Source organism: Mustela lutreola, chromosome 15, assembly GCF_030435805.1.
Source record: "Mustela lutreola isolate mMusLut2 chromosome 15, mMusLut2.pri, whole genome shotgun sequence".
NCBI lineage: Eukaryota > Metazoa > Chordata > Mammalia > Carnivora > Mustelidae > Mustela > Mustela lutreola.
Window position 1 is genome coordinate 2,645,721 of NC_081304.1, and position 14,210 is coordinate 2,659,930.

Genomic DNA, 14,210 nt, shown 5'->3' on the forward strand with positions numbered 1-14,210 from the left:
GTCTTCCAGGCCCCTAACAAACCCCGGATTCCATGACATGCTTTTGGCCTCACACAGAAAAGCAGGACAGTCAGGTACAAGGAGGAGTCCTTCGGTTCCAGAAGCATCATCCAGAAGGCAAAAGCAACCTGGGATGGGCTTTTCATTTGTTTTTAGATTGAGAACGTCTTTGAGGTTACAGCTCCCCCCACCCCCCCGTGGCGTTCTGGGCATAGCATCTGTTTTTTGCTCAGAAAGAGAAGCAAGGCCCTGCCCAGTCCTGTGGTTCAGTGTGGGACAGCCCAGGTCCTCCTGCCTGCCTTTGGCGCTGACCTTCCTACTCTCCGTGGGTCCCATGCTGCCGGCCCACAGGGTCCCCTCCCCTGGCCCTTAGCTTTGGCTTTCCTCCCCCGCTCCCAGCCCTGCAACCAGAGCTGCTGCTGCCAGGCTGGGCGAGGTGGAGTAGTAGGAGCAGGGACAACCTGCTCTCACAATTATAGGCAGATCCTAAGCGGACCTCCCACAGTGACAGCCCACATGTCCAGCAGGGCAGGGGTGTTTGCATTGGTGTGGTTGGCCAGTCTGGACAGGCCCCAGCAGTGATCCTGTGTGGTCCCTTCACTCCCCATCCCGAGGAATGCAAGGGGCTGAATTCCAGGCCTTAGTGGGGGTCTGTGGGCAAAGTGGAAAAGGAGGCAAGGCAGTGCAGGCCAGTGGCAGAGGAATGGGGGGGCATTCACTCTCGCTGCCGAGTTCCATTTCTGGGGCACCCCAATGTTGTCCTTTCTGGGCCAAGGCCAGGGAGGTGGGAGGTCAGGGGTCCTCATAGCAGAAGCTGTCCCCCACGATCTCAGGAGGGAGAGAGGGAGAGGCGGGGCTAGGGCTGGAGGGCGGTGCTCACGGGACCGGGCAGCTTCGGGCTCTGGGGACCCCTGTGCCTCGCCCACTTCTCCCTTGCCCGGGCTCCGCGGGTCTGGCACTGCGGGCCGCCGGGTGCGTGGGGCCTGTCCGCCCCGCCGCCGCTGTCCCCGGCCGCGCGGCCTCGGGAGCCCCCTCCCTCGCTGCGCGCTGCGCGCTCCGCCCGAGCCGCCGCCGCCGCGTGCTCCCGCTGTCTCCTCGCTCCAGCCGAGCGAGCCGGAGGAACCGGGGAGAGGGAGAAAGCGAAAGGGGGAGGAGGGAGAGGCGAGAGGGAGAGAGAGGAGGGAGGGGGGGAGAGCGAGCGAGCGAGGGAGAGAGGAGGCGGTGGCGAGGGAAGAGCGAGTGCGGAGCGCCGAGCGGGGCTGCTCCTGAGCCAGCGGAGCCTTCTCGGATAGCCGCCCCGGCCCCCTGCCCGGGCCCGGCCCCAGCCGCTTGCGTGGTCGGAGGAGACGCGGCCCCCGCCGCCGCCGCCCGAGCCCGGCCCCGCACCGCACGCCCCTCGCCGCTGGCCAGCTGGTGCCCGCGCGGCCCCGGGACGCCGCTGCCCGCTCGGGGGCCGGGATGCAGCCGGGGCATGGCCGCCGGGCCCCCGTCACCTGCCGCGGGGAGCGCTGAGCCCGTGAGTAGCCCGACCCTCGCTGCCCACGCATTGCCCTGCGGCGGTCATTACCTTCGCGTTGCACGAACTGGGGGCCGTGGGGCGGGGGTGCTGCAGCCCGGGGAGGGGCGCTCGAGACCCCACAGAGGGAGGCGGGGCTGTACCGTGCGGCTGGGGACCATCCCGAGGGCGCTTGGGGAGGGGTGGCGCCCTCGGGGTCAGGGGTCTCTGTGCGGGGTCTTGGCTCCCCGGGTCCCTCCTGGGCTGGGGTCGCGACACGTGGCCCAGCCGGAGGCTGGAGGGACGGTTTTGTGAATGGGAAGGCCCCGGGGTCGGACTCCATGGAGACACAGGGGAGTCCCGCGCGCTGTGTGGCGGCAGTGGTGGCGGCGGCGGCGGTGGCGGCGGCGGCGGCACAATGCCCGCGCGGGGAACTCCCGAGCGGGGGGGAGGCCGAGGCGCACGGAGATCCCGGCCCGGCGGGGCGCCTCTGGGGAGGCTGCCGGAGACCGTGCGGGGAGCAGGGGTTAGCCACCCTGCGGGGTGCAGTGCTCCTCTCTCCCAGCACCCAGGCCCCGAGAGCCCTGCCCGAGTCCTGGGGGAGGAGGCTTCGCCGGAGGAGTTGAGGACCCAAAGGAGTTGTGCGGAGGAAGGGGGTCTCACGGCTCCTAAGAGCAGCCGGGCCTCAGCGCCGCGTTACGCGCGAGGGTAGGCAGCGTGGGCGGCGGAGGGGGGGGCGGGTAGTGACAAGCAGCGCGCAGGGCCCTCCAGGGGGCGGGTTGGGGGCGCTCCCAGCGGTGTCTCCAGCCCCGGCGGAGCGGCTTCTCTCCAGCCTGGGTCGTCCCCAGGCGCCAGCGCTGCCCGGCTGGGGAAGCTGGAGCAGGAGGACCGGGCACAACCCTGGCCCAAACTTTCCGCCCCCGCGGCCCGGGGTGCCGTGACGCTCATCCCTTCGGGAGGGCTGTCTCTCTGCGGTTGCGGTTGAAGGCCCGCGGTCACATTCTCCCCCTGTGCGGAGTCTCCCCCCCGGGTGCCTCACCGCATGCCCTCGCTGCTGGGAGCCTCACCCTGTCCAGGCGAGGGGGAGGGAGTTGCACCTGGTGGCTGGGACCCGGTCCCACCCAGAGCGGCTCCAGGATCCAGAGTCTCATGTGGGGTGGGGGGTGTTGTTAGGAGTCCGGACTCCTGCCCCTCACCAGCGGGTTAGGGGTTCTGCGGGGTGGGGAGAAGCTTCTCCATATTAGCTTTCCAGCTTTTCCGAGGGACTAGGTTTATTTTTTAATGGTCACTTTTGAAAAGGACTCCCGCTGCGCTGCTTTTCCTGTCGTGCAAGAAACACCTGGCGGTGGAGGGCGGGCGAGGAGCGGGTCTGAGGGCTGCATCCCCCAGGCAAGCCCCCTAGTTGGAGCTCCCTACATGCTGGGTCGCTGTGTTCCTGCTGAAATACCCTCCATGCTCAGGGATGCCCTGGGCACGCACCCGGGGGACCAGGACACTCAGCATGGAGCAGGTCCCAGGGTAGTGGAGTTAGGTTGCCTGTAATGAGGTCTTTCAGTTGGAAGGCAGCTTTGGTTTTACTGGTCTGCAAAAAATAAATACATAAATAAATAAAAAAAAAAGTATAAACATCACAGCAGAACCTGCTCATTAAGTGTGCATAGTGGATTTGGGCGGATGTCTTAATTAGGCTGCGTTGTTAACGGGGATATTACACTAATTAAAACCAGACCCTCTAGGTGAGCAAAAATTGTGGAGGGAGAGGGAGAAAAGTTGCAGTGAAAGCCTCACCCAAAGAAAGCAGGATGAGCACAGGTGGGGCGTGCTCCCCCTGTGGGGGCTTCTTGGGACAGTATCAGGGGAGGGGACTTCAGCGCACCCCCTCCCTTCCTAGGGCTGAGGACAGAGGCTGCCACCCCTATCCCTCCCCAGGGACAGGAGGTCTCCGGGGGACTCACTGCCACCTCACACTCCTGCAAGCAATGGTTAACCCCTCGTTCCCCTGCCGGGAGTTTCAGGGAGGGGAATGGTGTGGGTGAGGTGGGAAACCCTGGGGGTTTTGGAGCAGAGGCAGGGTGACATGGGTGCACCAGGCCAGCCAGTCTGGGCCTGGCGAGGCAGCTGTGTGCAAGGGGGACGGTCTGCCAGTGGCGTATAGGCTGTTTGCCTCGGAGCCGCTCGGGTTTTCTGGCATGAGGTACCCATTTCCAACAACGGTTCCCTCCCCCATAAAAAGAGGACCTAAATGATTTATCTGATCCACCCCCCCGGGGCCTGGGGCTGAGAGAGACCTCCCTGTCCACTTCCCCCGGGGCCTTGGGTCTTCCCAGGCTTCTGGGAGGAGCTGGGAATTCAGGGAGTCGTCTCCCTTCTCCCCACCCTCCCCCACAAGGCCTGGCCTCTCTGGCTGCGTCAGGCCTTCCTTGCGAATGCCCCTTGCCCAGTGCCCTCTGACAGGAGCAGAAGCAAAGCTGGATGTATTCACTGCCCTCTGCAGGGGCCAGAGGCTGGGCTGGAGGGAAGGCAGAGGTCTGGGCCGCCGCCTGCCACCTAGGAAGCCCCAGGCCTGCAGCCCGGCGGCAGCACCAAGGACAGGGCCAGGGGCCGGCCGCCCGCCCTCCCGCCTCTGACATTGTACTGGGCTGCTGGGGGCCACTGGGGGCGCTGCTGGCGCCTCCTGCTAGGGGGATGGGGAGGGCTCCCGAGGTACACGCAGAGCTAGGGGAGCTGGGGGCCAGAGAAGAGGCAGATTTCGGAAGGAGGCAGGTGGGATGAGTCCTGGGTGCCCTTCCAGAGGGGTCTTCTGTGGTGTTCCTGCCGCTTACTCAACCTTGTACGTTGCCAGTGGCTTGTGGGAGAAATGGAGAGAAATTATGGAGCTCTTTGATATCTGGGGATGCACGAGTCATGCAAGGCAGCGGCCAGAAAAAATGCTCCCCCCGTTGTGGATCCTTGCCAGCCTGGTGTAGCTCAGGCCTGTCTCTACCTTGCAGACTTCTTCCCAGCCGCCCCTTCAGCCATCGCCAGAAGCTCCTTCATTCGGTGATGTGTACAAGTTGGAGGCGCCTTGCTCTTACAGGCAGGGAATGGGGCTGGTTTATCCCCGCCTCCTCCCGTCACGCACACTGTTTGGTGCGTGCCTGTGGAATCAGCAGTGCAGGAATGGACAAGGGAAGGGAGCTCCTGTCCCGCCCAGAAGTGTCCGGGCGGTGTGAGGAGGGGGCCTTATATAGGGCGTGGAGTTGCCACTCCGGGCGGGACGGCGCCATGCAGCCACCTCCACAAGGGAATGGTGTTTCCCAGGCGGCAGTGTGGGCCTCCCCTCCTCGAGGCCTTCCTCCAGCCCGGCTGTCTGTGTGTCCGCAGTCTGTGGCCACTTGTCTCTCTCTGCTGATTTATGGCTGCGCTCCTCCTCTCGACTCTGTTGTAAAGACAAATGGAACCTGACCCGCAGCTGGCATTTGGTGAGGAATTTTTTATTTTTAAACAAGTGAAGGGGGAAAACCATCTTGAAACTTACCCCCTTGAACAGAGATGCTCCTTCTTGGGCACCTGCCTTTCCCCAAGTCCCCGCCCGCAGCAGGCCTTCTCTTCGCACAACGGATGGCCTTTCTTCCGCACAACGGACGGCCTTTAGGGACACGTCCCATTTGCACCTACATCTTTTTGATGAGCCGCAGTGTCTCCCCACGTGCTTTTATAGAAGCAGCACGTTATTTTCACAGGTTCATGAAACATTCAGGCAACCGAAACATCTTATTTTCTGCCGCCCCTCTGAAGTAGGTTTCTCTCTGAACCGTCACTGTCTCTTTTATTTATAACATTCTGGTTCCATCTCCCCACTTCTCACTGTCTGTCTGCCCCCCCCCCCCGTACTTTCTGGGTGGTGCAGGCACTTTGTATGTGACTTTCTCCTTGCATTGCCTGTGAGAGTTGAGGACAGCTTTCAATTAGCAGTTGGATGGTGGTAATAATTGAGTACACAGTGGGTTCTGTTCTTTGTGGGGGGCTCTGAAGATAGAAGGATGAGCGTCCTCACTTGAACACCTTGAGATGAGGACTGATCTGGTGTCTAGAATAGGGGTTTTAACGTCAGTCCTCTAAGTAAATTACTTTGCTGTAGCCGTTTCTCCAGGGCCACCAGATCATGCCTTAGGAAGGTGACTTGAGATAATAAAGCACATAAATCCGTTACTTTATTTGAAAGTGTTTCCTTTAATGGGGGGTGGGGGAAGCTCACACTATATAGACTGCATTTGGGAAAGTGTTGTCAGTCTGGGTGGAGTCAAACCGAATGTCCCAGGAGGGCTCAGGGCCTGGGAAAGATTGTCAGCTGTCTTTTAAATCGGGATCCTAACGACGTGCTCAGCTGTGTGCTACGGCTGTCTGGCCTTGAACCTAGTCTCCACTCTCCCTGTGCAGCTCAGGGCTGGCTCCTGCTGGCTCCGCGTGGGAGGTGGGTTGTAACTTGTTGGCATCAATGTCATGTTGTGGGTTGGGGTCTTCAGAGTCTGTAGTGTTCTCTGAGGATCAAGAGCAAAGCAGTTCTCCTGCCAAAAAACCAAACCAAACCAAACCAAAAAAAAAAAAAAAAAAAAACCCCAACAAAAAATGTTTAACATCTAAAGCCAGAGAGTCTCAGCAGAAGACAAGGAGGGAGGATATGTGTTTTTAGCAGACCTTCATGGACTTACTGCTACGGTTAGTGGCTGTACTGAGATCTTCCTCCCAAGGTTCTAGAAGAGCAGGGGCATAGGCAAAGCAATGCACTGGACCTGGCTGCACTAGCCTGCTCCTGAGAGAACCACTCCTGGTCGTCGGCGCCGTGTGCGCAGGTGTCTTCCAGGTGTCTCCCGCACGCTGCGGGGAGCGAGCCAACCCTTCTGGTCTGGCATAGCTCTGGACAGTGACTGGGAACCAGGAGGAGAGGCAGGTGCTCAGGTGTGTCTCTATTAGCCCTTTCACTTGCAGGTGAGTGAACTGCCTGGGGACAGATACCTCCTACCAGCCAGACTCTGCAGTTACATCAGGTTCCTTCTGGGGACTTGGACACGATCATAGCTTGTATCTTTTGTGTGTAAGAGAGGAGAATCCATGTACCTTTATTTTTCTGGGACACCTTGGTTTCACAAGGTGAAACCAAGAAGAATTCTCCTTTCACCAAAACGACTAAGCAAGAAGTAATACAACCCCCTCCAAAAGATTGTTCTCGTGGGGCCGCCAGTACAGTTGTGTGGGCAGTGTACTGCACAAGCCTGGGGCACATGTGGACCTCTGCCTGTGAATAGTGGAACACTGCAGGCCGGCTCATCAGTCTCCTTGTCTGTGACACCAAATGAGACTGAGGGATGATGATGACAGGAAAGGTGTCCCTCTGGGGCCGGGGCCCTTCCCCTATCCCCCTGCAATTTGTGTCTTTGGGCCCTGGGTGATTCCTGGGCTGGGTGTCTTGTCTCCAGATCGTTTCCTTGTAGGCCAGGGCAACGAGAGTGCAGAGAAGCACATGTTCTTAGCACCGAAGCCTCGGCGTGTGAAGGTGGGAACCTCTGAAGGCCGAGGGACGTTGTGTTTACTTGTGTTGGAAAGAGGGATGGGTCACCGGAGGAGTGAATGCCCAGGTGCACTTGGAAGTAATTTCTTGCTAACGAATAGTTTGAAAATCCTTACTGAATATAAACCAGAGGTCTCACTACTGGATTAAATAGAAAATAACTGACATCTTGTGGAACTTTTCTTCTAAGGGTTGGGTGCAGGGTGATGCTCCCAGGTCTGTACAGAGGACCTGCCGGGCACCTTAAAACCCAAGCTTGTGCTGCTGACTTCTCCCCCACCCCATATTTTTTCTTTCCTGCTGGCAGTAGCAAGAGGGGTTCAGCAGGAGGTGTGAAGATGGTGTGAAGATGGTGTGAAGATGGCCCCAGTGGTTCACATGGGCCAGCCGCACACACAGTGTGTTCCTGTGCTCTGTTATGGCGGGACCCAAGGAGAAAAAGGCAAATCAGGAAGGTTTGTGTTCTGGCTCCTGTCCGCCACCAGCTCTTGATGATTCAGCCTCACAGCCTTGCCTCTCCCTGGGGGTCCTCATTAGTCTCAGGGGAGTCCCTGACACTGTGGCACTGGTGTCCCTCCCGCAGGCTGATGGTGTAAGAGCCACCCTTCACCCCTGGGACACACAATTTCGATGCACATTGAAATTCTACACAACTTCTGAACAAAGCGGCAGGTTCTTTACCTTGCTGGAGACTTCAGGGCCGCTGAGGCAGCAGCACTGCTGGTCAGTGCACAGAGGAGGCAAGCGCCTGCCCATGCTGGGGTTGGGGCGGGGGAGCTGACCACAGTGTGCTATGGGGAGGGAATGCAGACGTGTCCACCTGTGATTGGGGTGAGCTCACAAACCTGTTTACTCAGCTGGGCAGTGGGGAGGCAGCGGCCATCAAGGGGCTGGCACTTAGTAGGCACACAGTGGCTGGTCGGGAGGGGGGGCCTTTTCTGGGGCCACCTGCCTGCCAGGGGAATGGGCATCTCGTCTGAGTTAAGGACACAGCCTCTGCTCTGTCTCCTGTGGCCACAAGGAGATGACGTCGTTTCCAGATGGGTCCAGGTGGCCAGATGGAAGTGGGTCTGGTGTCTCTTTGTAGCAGTTCTTACTTGGATGGCCAGGAGGCACCCTCAGGCGCAGCCTGGCGGCTCATGCTCTCAGCGACAGGCCAGGCAGAGGGACGTGAGTCAGGTCCTGTCCATGGGGCTGTGGACCCAGGGGTCACTGGGAGAGAAGACTCTTGCCTGCTCATGCCGTATTGCCTCAGTGGGCCACCTCTCCCTTCGCATGCTTCTGTTTTCTGGGGGTGGGGGGCGTGGTGCAGGACGAGCTCAAGAACCAGAGTTGGGGGGTGCTGCAGCTGGTCTCTCTGCTTTTGCTGAAGCAGCCTTGGGTTCTAAGGTTTGGGGGCCCTTGGTCACTGCCAGCTGGTTTTTCCACGAGTGGGGAGAGCGAAGAAGCATCTTGACCCTGCCCCCACCACCACCCTTCCCAGATTCCCGTGAACCTGTGGATCACCCCCAAAACACACAGTCTCATACAGAGAGATTCTGTGCCACCTCTGCCTTCAGTGCAGGGATAAATGACAAACCAAAACATGGTCTGGCAAAAACCATTAGCTGTAAACATATAGTGTGTGTGTGTCTTTCTGGAACATTGACTCTTCCTCATTGAAGGGACCACAGTGGTGCCGTTAGGCATACCTGGAACCCCCACTGCAGGGACAGGTGAGGTGGAACCAGGACCCAAGGGGCTGCTTTTCCAGCCTCCCTGTAGGCCGGGGATTGGGCTGTGGTTCACCAGCCTCCCCGCCGCACTCCCCGAGCTGCTGGTAATGGGCTTCATAGCGCCCCTGCCCGCCTCGTAGGGGTGCCACCTGCGGGTGCACGAGTCAAGTGTTTTGGAATCTTAGCAGAAAAGTGGTGATCTGGGGAAATCCAGTGTGAGACCTGTTATCTTCAAGGGTGTAGTGTTATAAGCAGCGTTCGTGAACAGCTCACGCCACGTCAAGAGTTAGGCTGCGAGACTGCCTGCTGGCCACAGGGGGTTGATGGAAGCTGGGTGATAGCCTTTGATTGCGGGGGACCCCATTCCCCTTGTCCTCACCTCGGAAGCCCTTTTAGGGTCTGGGACTGCCTTCCAGCATGATGGCCAGCGAGCACATTCCCCACGCCGTGCCTGGGGTCTCTCTGCAAGCGTGCCCCGGAGCTGGAAGATGTGTGTGGGATCCCTCCTGTCGCTGGTGACACTGCGGCGGCGAGCATTTGCTTTCCTGATGTGTCTTTGGTAAATGCATGAGTGCCCTCCACCGTAGGTTGAAATCTCATCTTAAGAGTAGACATGTCTGCACCGAGCAGATGCGTAAAACTGGAACCAGGTCATGGGTAGTGGTGTCTGCGTTTCCGTGTTGGAAATGTGGCCTGCGGTCTCTGTCCCCACCCCGGCCCCCAGTCACCACATTGTTCTTCCTCGGCTGTGTGTCACCAGAGACCAAGTAAGGAAGAGCCTCCCCCTGCCACCGTCATAGGCACGGTAATATGTTTTGTTCAGATCCGAAGAAGAAAACTCACAAGACCAGACTTGGAAGATTTTGGCCCCCGACGGTAATTTTTCTGAAAGCGATGAGCGCTATAAATGAGGGCTGTAAAGGAAGTCTTTAGGTGATGACCGTGACTGTGATGTGCAGTGTCTCGAAATGCATTAATAACACACCAACATCACAGAAAAATTAAGTCTGCTGGAAGAGGAAGGAGACATGCTTTGGGGCCGGAGGCCGGGCCTTCCTGTAGCCGCCTCAGGTCCGGGGCTCCGCCCCTGTGGCCTGTCCCCATCTCTTCTCCGGAGGACCCCGTCCCCCCGGCTGCCGTTCAGTTGCTCACAATGTGGATGGGAGGGAGAAATAGGATTTCCTTCCCAGGGGGCTCCTCCCGGGGCTGTGCTGTTTTCCAGCTAGGCGGACGGAGGACTGCTGAGCCTTCCCCAGGGTCTGGCCCCCCCGTGACTGGAGTCAGGCTGCTCCAGAGCTGGGGCCTGAGGGCGTGGCTCTGGGCACCCCCGCCCCCACATGGTCCCTCCAGGCTGCAGTGGTGAGTCCTCTGCAGTGTCCCGCCCCCATTAGCAGCCAGAGCATGCGGCACACGTGCTCTCCTGCCCTTCCCACTCTCGCCTGCCCCGACCCCATAGCCTCTTTCTCTTTCTCCTGCTCCCCCCCCCCCCCCCCCCCGCCCAAAGCGGGCAGACCTCTCCAGCGGGATGCAGGTGAGGTGCTGGCAATGGCAGGTCAAGCAGCACTGAGCTCAGAGCAGCTGCGGAGAAAGATTTACGGTTCCTTCCTGCCCTGCTGGATGGACAATTAAAGCCCCGCACGGCTGGAGGAGAGCTGTGTCGTTCAGAGTCAGGACGGTCAGAATAAATCCGTCACCTCCGCTTAGAGGCTGAGCCGGACTGCTTCCCGGGGCCTTTCCGGCGGGAGCCCCCTCACTCGTAGGTCTGAAGGCTCCAGGATGGAGTGTTGAAGGAGCTGATGGATCCTGAGTGCCGAAGGAGTTGGGGCCCGAAGGCACCAGGGGTCTCCTCGCAGGTGGGGGACATGCTGTCAGCCTTCGGGGCAAATTCTGGATGACACGTTTGCAGGGTGTTTGTCTCAGCACCTGGCACCCGTGAGAGCTGCAGACGAGAATGTTCGTGGGTCTGAAGAGTGGACCCCAATCTGACAGTGGAGTGTATGTGCACACGCATGTGTGTGTGGGTACAGGTGCACGCCGACACACGTGTGTGTATGGGTGTGAGTGCAGGTGTGTGCATGCCGGCACATGCGTGTATGTGTGTGTGGATGCGGGTGTGTGCACGCCGGCACATGCGTGTATGTGTGTGTGGATGCGGGTGTGTGCACGCTGGCACACGTGTGAATGGGTATCGGGGTATGTGGGTGCAGGTGTGCGCACGCCGGCACACGTGTATGTGTGTGTGGATGCATGTACACACAAGCACACACACATGTGTGTGCTCACCTTTTGGGCACTGGCGGGTCCCCCCGTGTCTTTCCACCCACGCGGGCCCTGGCCAGGCTGCCAGGACCGGGTGTCAGCGCACCGGCCGGCCCCGTGGCCGTCCTTCTTCTTGTGTTCCGTGTCTCGTCTCAGTGCCTTCAAGACTCTGGCCATTTCCTCAAGGAAACTTCGTCTGTGTGGAAGCGAGGTGCCCAGGGCGGCTTGGCCCTCCTACTGGCTAATTGGTGACCCGATCCTGCGTGGGAGTCCTGTCATTCCTAGAAACGCTCGTTACTTCCTGCTTCTCCCCACCTCCCCGCCCGCCCCCTCCCACCTCCCCACTGGGGTCTGAGCTCCACGACGGTGCTGGAGCGGTCCACGTGCGGCGTGGGCTGTGGCATTAGTGGGTGTCGAGCCAGCCAGCACGCCAGGCCTTTCATGAACTTGGATACTACAATTATGTGTGCAGAAATGCTGAAAGGGCCATTTAGGATTTTTCTGCCTTTAAAAAATAATTCCTTTCTTCACAGCCGTGTGCCCGGCCCGTTGGCACCACAGCTGTGACGGAGCCTCACAGTGGCCGCCAAGCTCTCCAGCACGTCAGTCTTCCGTGTGTAATAAATAACATGCAAACTGCCACCAGTGCCGTGGCTGGGGCTCCCCCATTGTCTGCTCCGAGGTGCTCTGTGCACAATCAAGGCAGTGTGTCTGGTGGGGTGCACTGCCCTCTGCTGTGACTTACCGTGCTGGCCCAGCCATGAGAGTGGGCCACTGGACCGGGCAGTGTTCTTGGGTGTGTGCACACCCCATCCACACATGAGGGTGTCCCTTGGCATGGAGAACCTGCTTTGCTTCATGGGGAAGGACCAGTGCCCAGGGCAGGGCTCCCAGCGAGGCATTTCTGAGCGTGGGCGGGATGGGGTTTTGTGGGGGAATGGAGATCACGCACAGGCATTCTTGTCGTCTGAGCGTGTGTGTGCGTGTGCATGTGCGTGTGTGGGTGATTGTGCGCGGGGACCGGGCTCTGGCAGGGGATCTCCCCACTTTGGGAGATGCGGGGGGGTGTCCTGGAACCCGACGGGGACCCCAGGGAGTGGGGTTGCTGGTCTCCAGACTCCTGGGGAAGGGGCAGGTGCTGAGCGGGGTGCTGGGACGCACATGGGAGGCGCGCTGGCTCAAGGTCACCCTGTGGAGAGCACCCTGCCCCGAGGACAGAACCCAGACTTGTGACAGTGGTGCTCAGACGTGACACGTGCTTCCCCCTCAGAAGGTAATTAAACGTCTGGAGTCAGCTGCTGCCTTGGACGCTTACCCAAAACACTCAGAAAAGTGTTATTCAGGGACCTTGTTATCTTAAAAAAGAAGAAGAGAACCCAGCCCACCCAAGCACCAAATAACAACCAACAACTCACAAACTTATTATTTTTTTTAACTTCCCCGGAGTTGCCATGGTTACCGGCATGCGTGGCTCCCGGGTCTCTAAGTAGATGGGCTGGGAGGAGGCAGGAAACCTCTGGGCTGGGCCTCCACGGTGTGTTCCCCCATCTGAAGAGCCTGTTGGTGCCCCAGTACGCAGGGAAGGGGCTGGGATACTACGGAGATTTTCCAAGACCACAGAATGTGATATTCTGATGCAGTGCTTCTGAGCTGCCGGAGACGGAGTCTGTCTCCCACGCTAAAATAATTATAGCTAGGAGAGCAGAGAATACATCATTCCAGGTCCTTCACAGCGCGGAGTGTGTGTGCGTGTGTGCGTGCTTCAGCCCCGGCATGGGCTCTGGCTCCTTCGGGGAGCACACGCGTGTGCCTGGCCGTGTGTGGAAGGGCAGCCACGGCCCCAGGCACCGGGCTCCTGTGGCCCGCCGAGTACACGCCCAGACCGTGCCATCAGATGGTGAATTTCGGCAGGGGATGTTTTTGGAGGACCAGTGGGGCAGGTGGGAAAGGGTGGATCAGGGCGGGAGAAAGAAGCCGGGCCCAGATTCCTTCTGGCCAGACTCAGGTCTACCCCTGCGAGCACGGGGCTCTCTCCACGGGCAGAGGCACCATTCTGCCTTCTGCCGGCTCAGCCCGTGTGTCCAGAATACTAACCAAAAAGGGAAGGGGCCGGGCTGGGAGTGAGCTGTGTGTCCTGCTGCCGTGCACTTTGGGGTCTGGATGCTTTTCTTCCTTGGGATGGACAGAATGGCCAGCTGCTGCGTGACGGGGGGCCCTGAGGCCCCGGCAACTTGCGGGGCATCTGCTTCCCGCTGGCATGTCTCCCACAAGCACGGGAGGCAGCGGGGTGGTGTGGGGGCACTCAGCAGGCGGTAGTGGATGTAGGCAGTGAATTCTGGGTGCTGGGAGACATGGTGACAGATGAGGGCCCTGCTGCCGGACTGCGTGGCTCAGGGTCAGCCCTGGGGACCTCAGAGGGCTCATTTTCGGCTGGGTCTCTATTTCCTTCCTTTCCACCCAGCAGAGAGCAGACGACGCCCTGTAACTGCACGGCAGGGCCACGCCTCTCTCCCCTTGCACTGCGGTCCTTGCTCATTCCAGCGGCAGCCCCAGCCCCTGGGGCATGGCTGGGCCATGTGGCCCCTCGCAGAGGCTGGTTCCCCAGTTTGTGGCGGGCTCGCTTGTCCACGGACGAGATGCAGTCTGACTCCCGCGACGTTTTCTTGGCCAGTTCGTGAGCCCCGGTTTAAGGGGGCTGAGTGAGTCCAGGAGCCCTGGGGTCTCTTTGTGAAGTGCTTGTGTACACATGGCTGGAAGTGGGGCGTTGAGGCCGGCAGTGATCCCCATTTCTCCTGGAGAATCCTAGGAGCTGCTTGGCTGGTCAGGTAAATGGTGAAGGTGAGTGGGGAGCTTCTGGATCCTTCCACGAGCCTGGGGCAGAGCCATGTCTATGGCCATATCCAGGGTGAGTGGGCCTCTGGAATGCTTGCACACTTTCAAACAGAAGACACCAAGAGCCATCCTCAGAGCTGCTGCCCGTGGCTCCCTCCGTCCCCGTCTTCATGGCACTTCTCTGGGAGTTGTAATTCGCACTGATGAAGAATGAGAAATGACAGACCCCAGTAGGTGTTGGCACGTCTGTCTCCTATGTTAGGTCGTAAATGCTTCGAAGGCAGGGACCCTGTTTTCTGCAAAACGCATGGGACGGTTGTCTCTCTACTCACGGTAGGTTCTCAGTCAGTATTTGTGGGCT

General features: G+C 59.6%; 1 protein-coding gene across 3 annotated transcripts in view; it reads left to right on the top strand.

Moving 5' to 3' along the window:
* The first annotated feature begins 572 nt into the window (after positions 1–572).
* The window catches only part of RBFOX3 (RNA binding fox-1 homolog 3), a 392,450-nt gene continuing 378,812 nt past the window's right edge, over positions 573–14,210 (top strand). For 2 of the 3 annotated variants that reach the window (XM_059147636.1, XM_059147633.1), the window contains exon 1: positions 577–1,516. The gene's annotated coding sequence lies outside the window, so the exon portion shown is untranslated. Of the gene's footprint in view, positions 1,517–14,210 lie in introns of all 3 variants that reach the window. The other variant, XM_059147638.1, reaches the window with a different exon arrangement.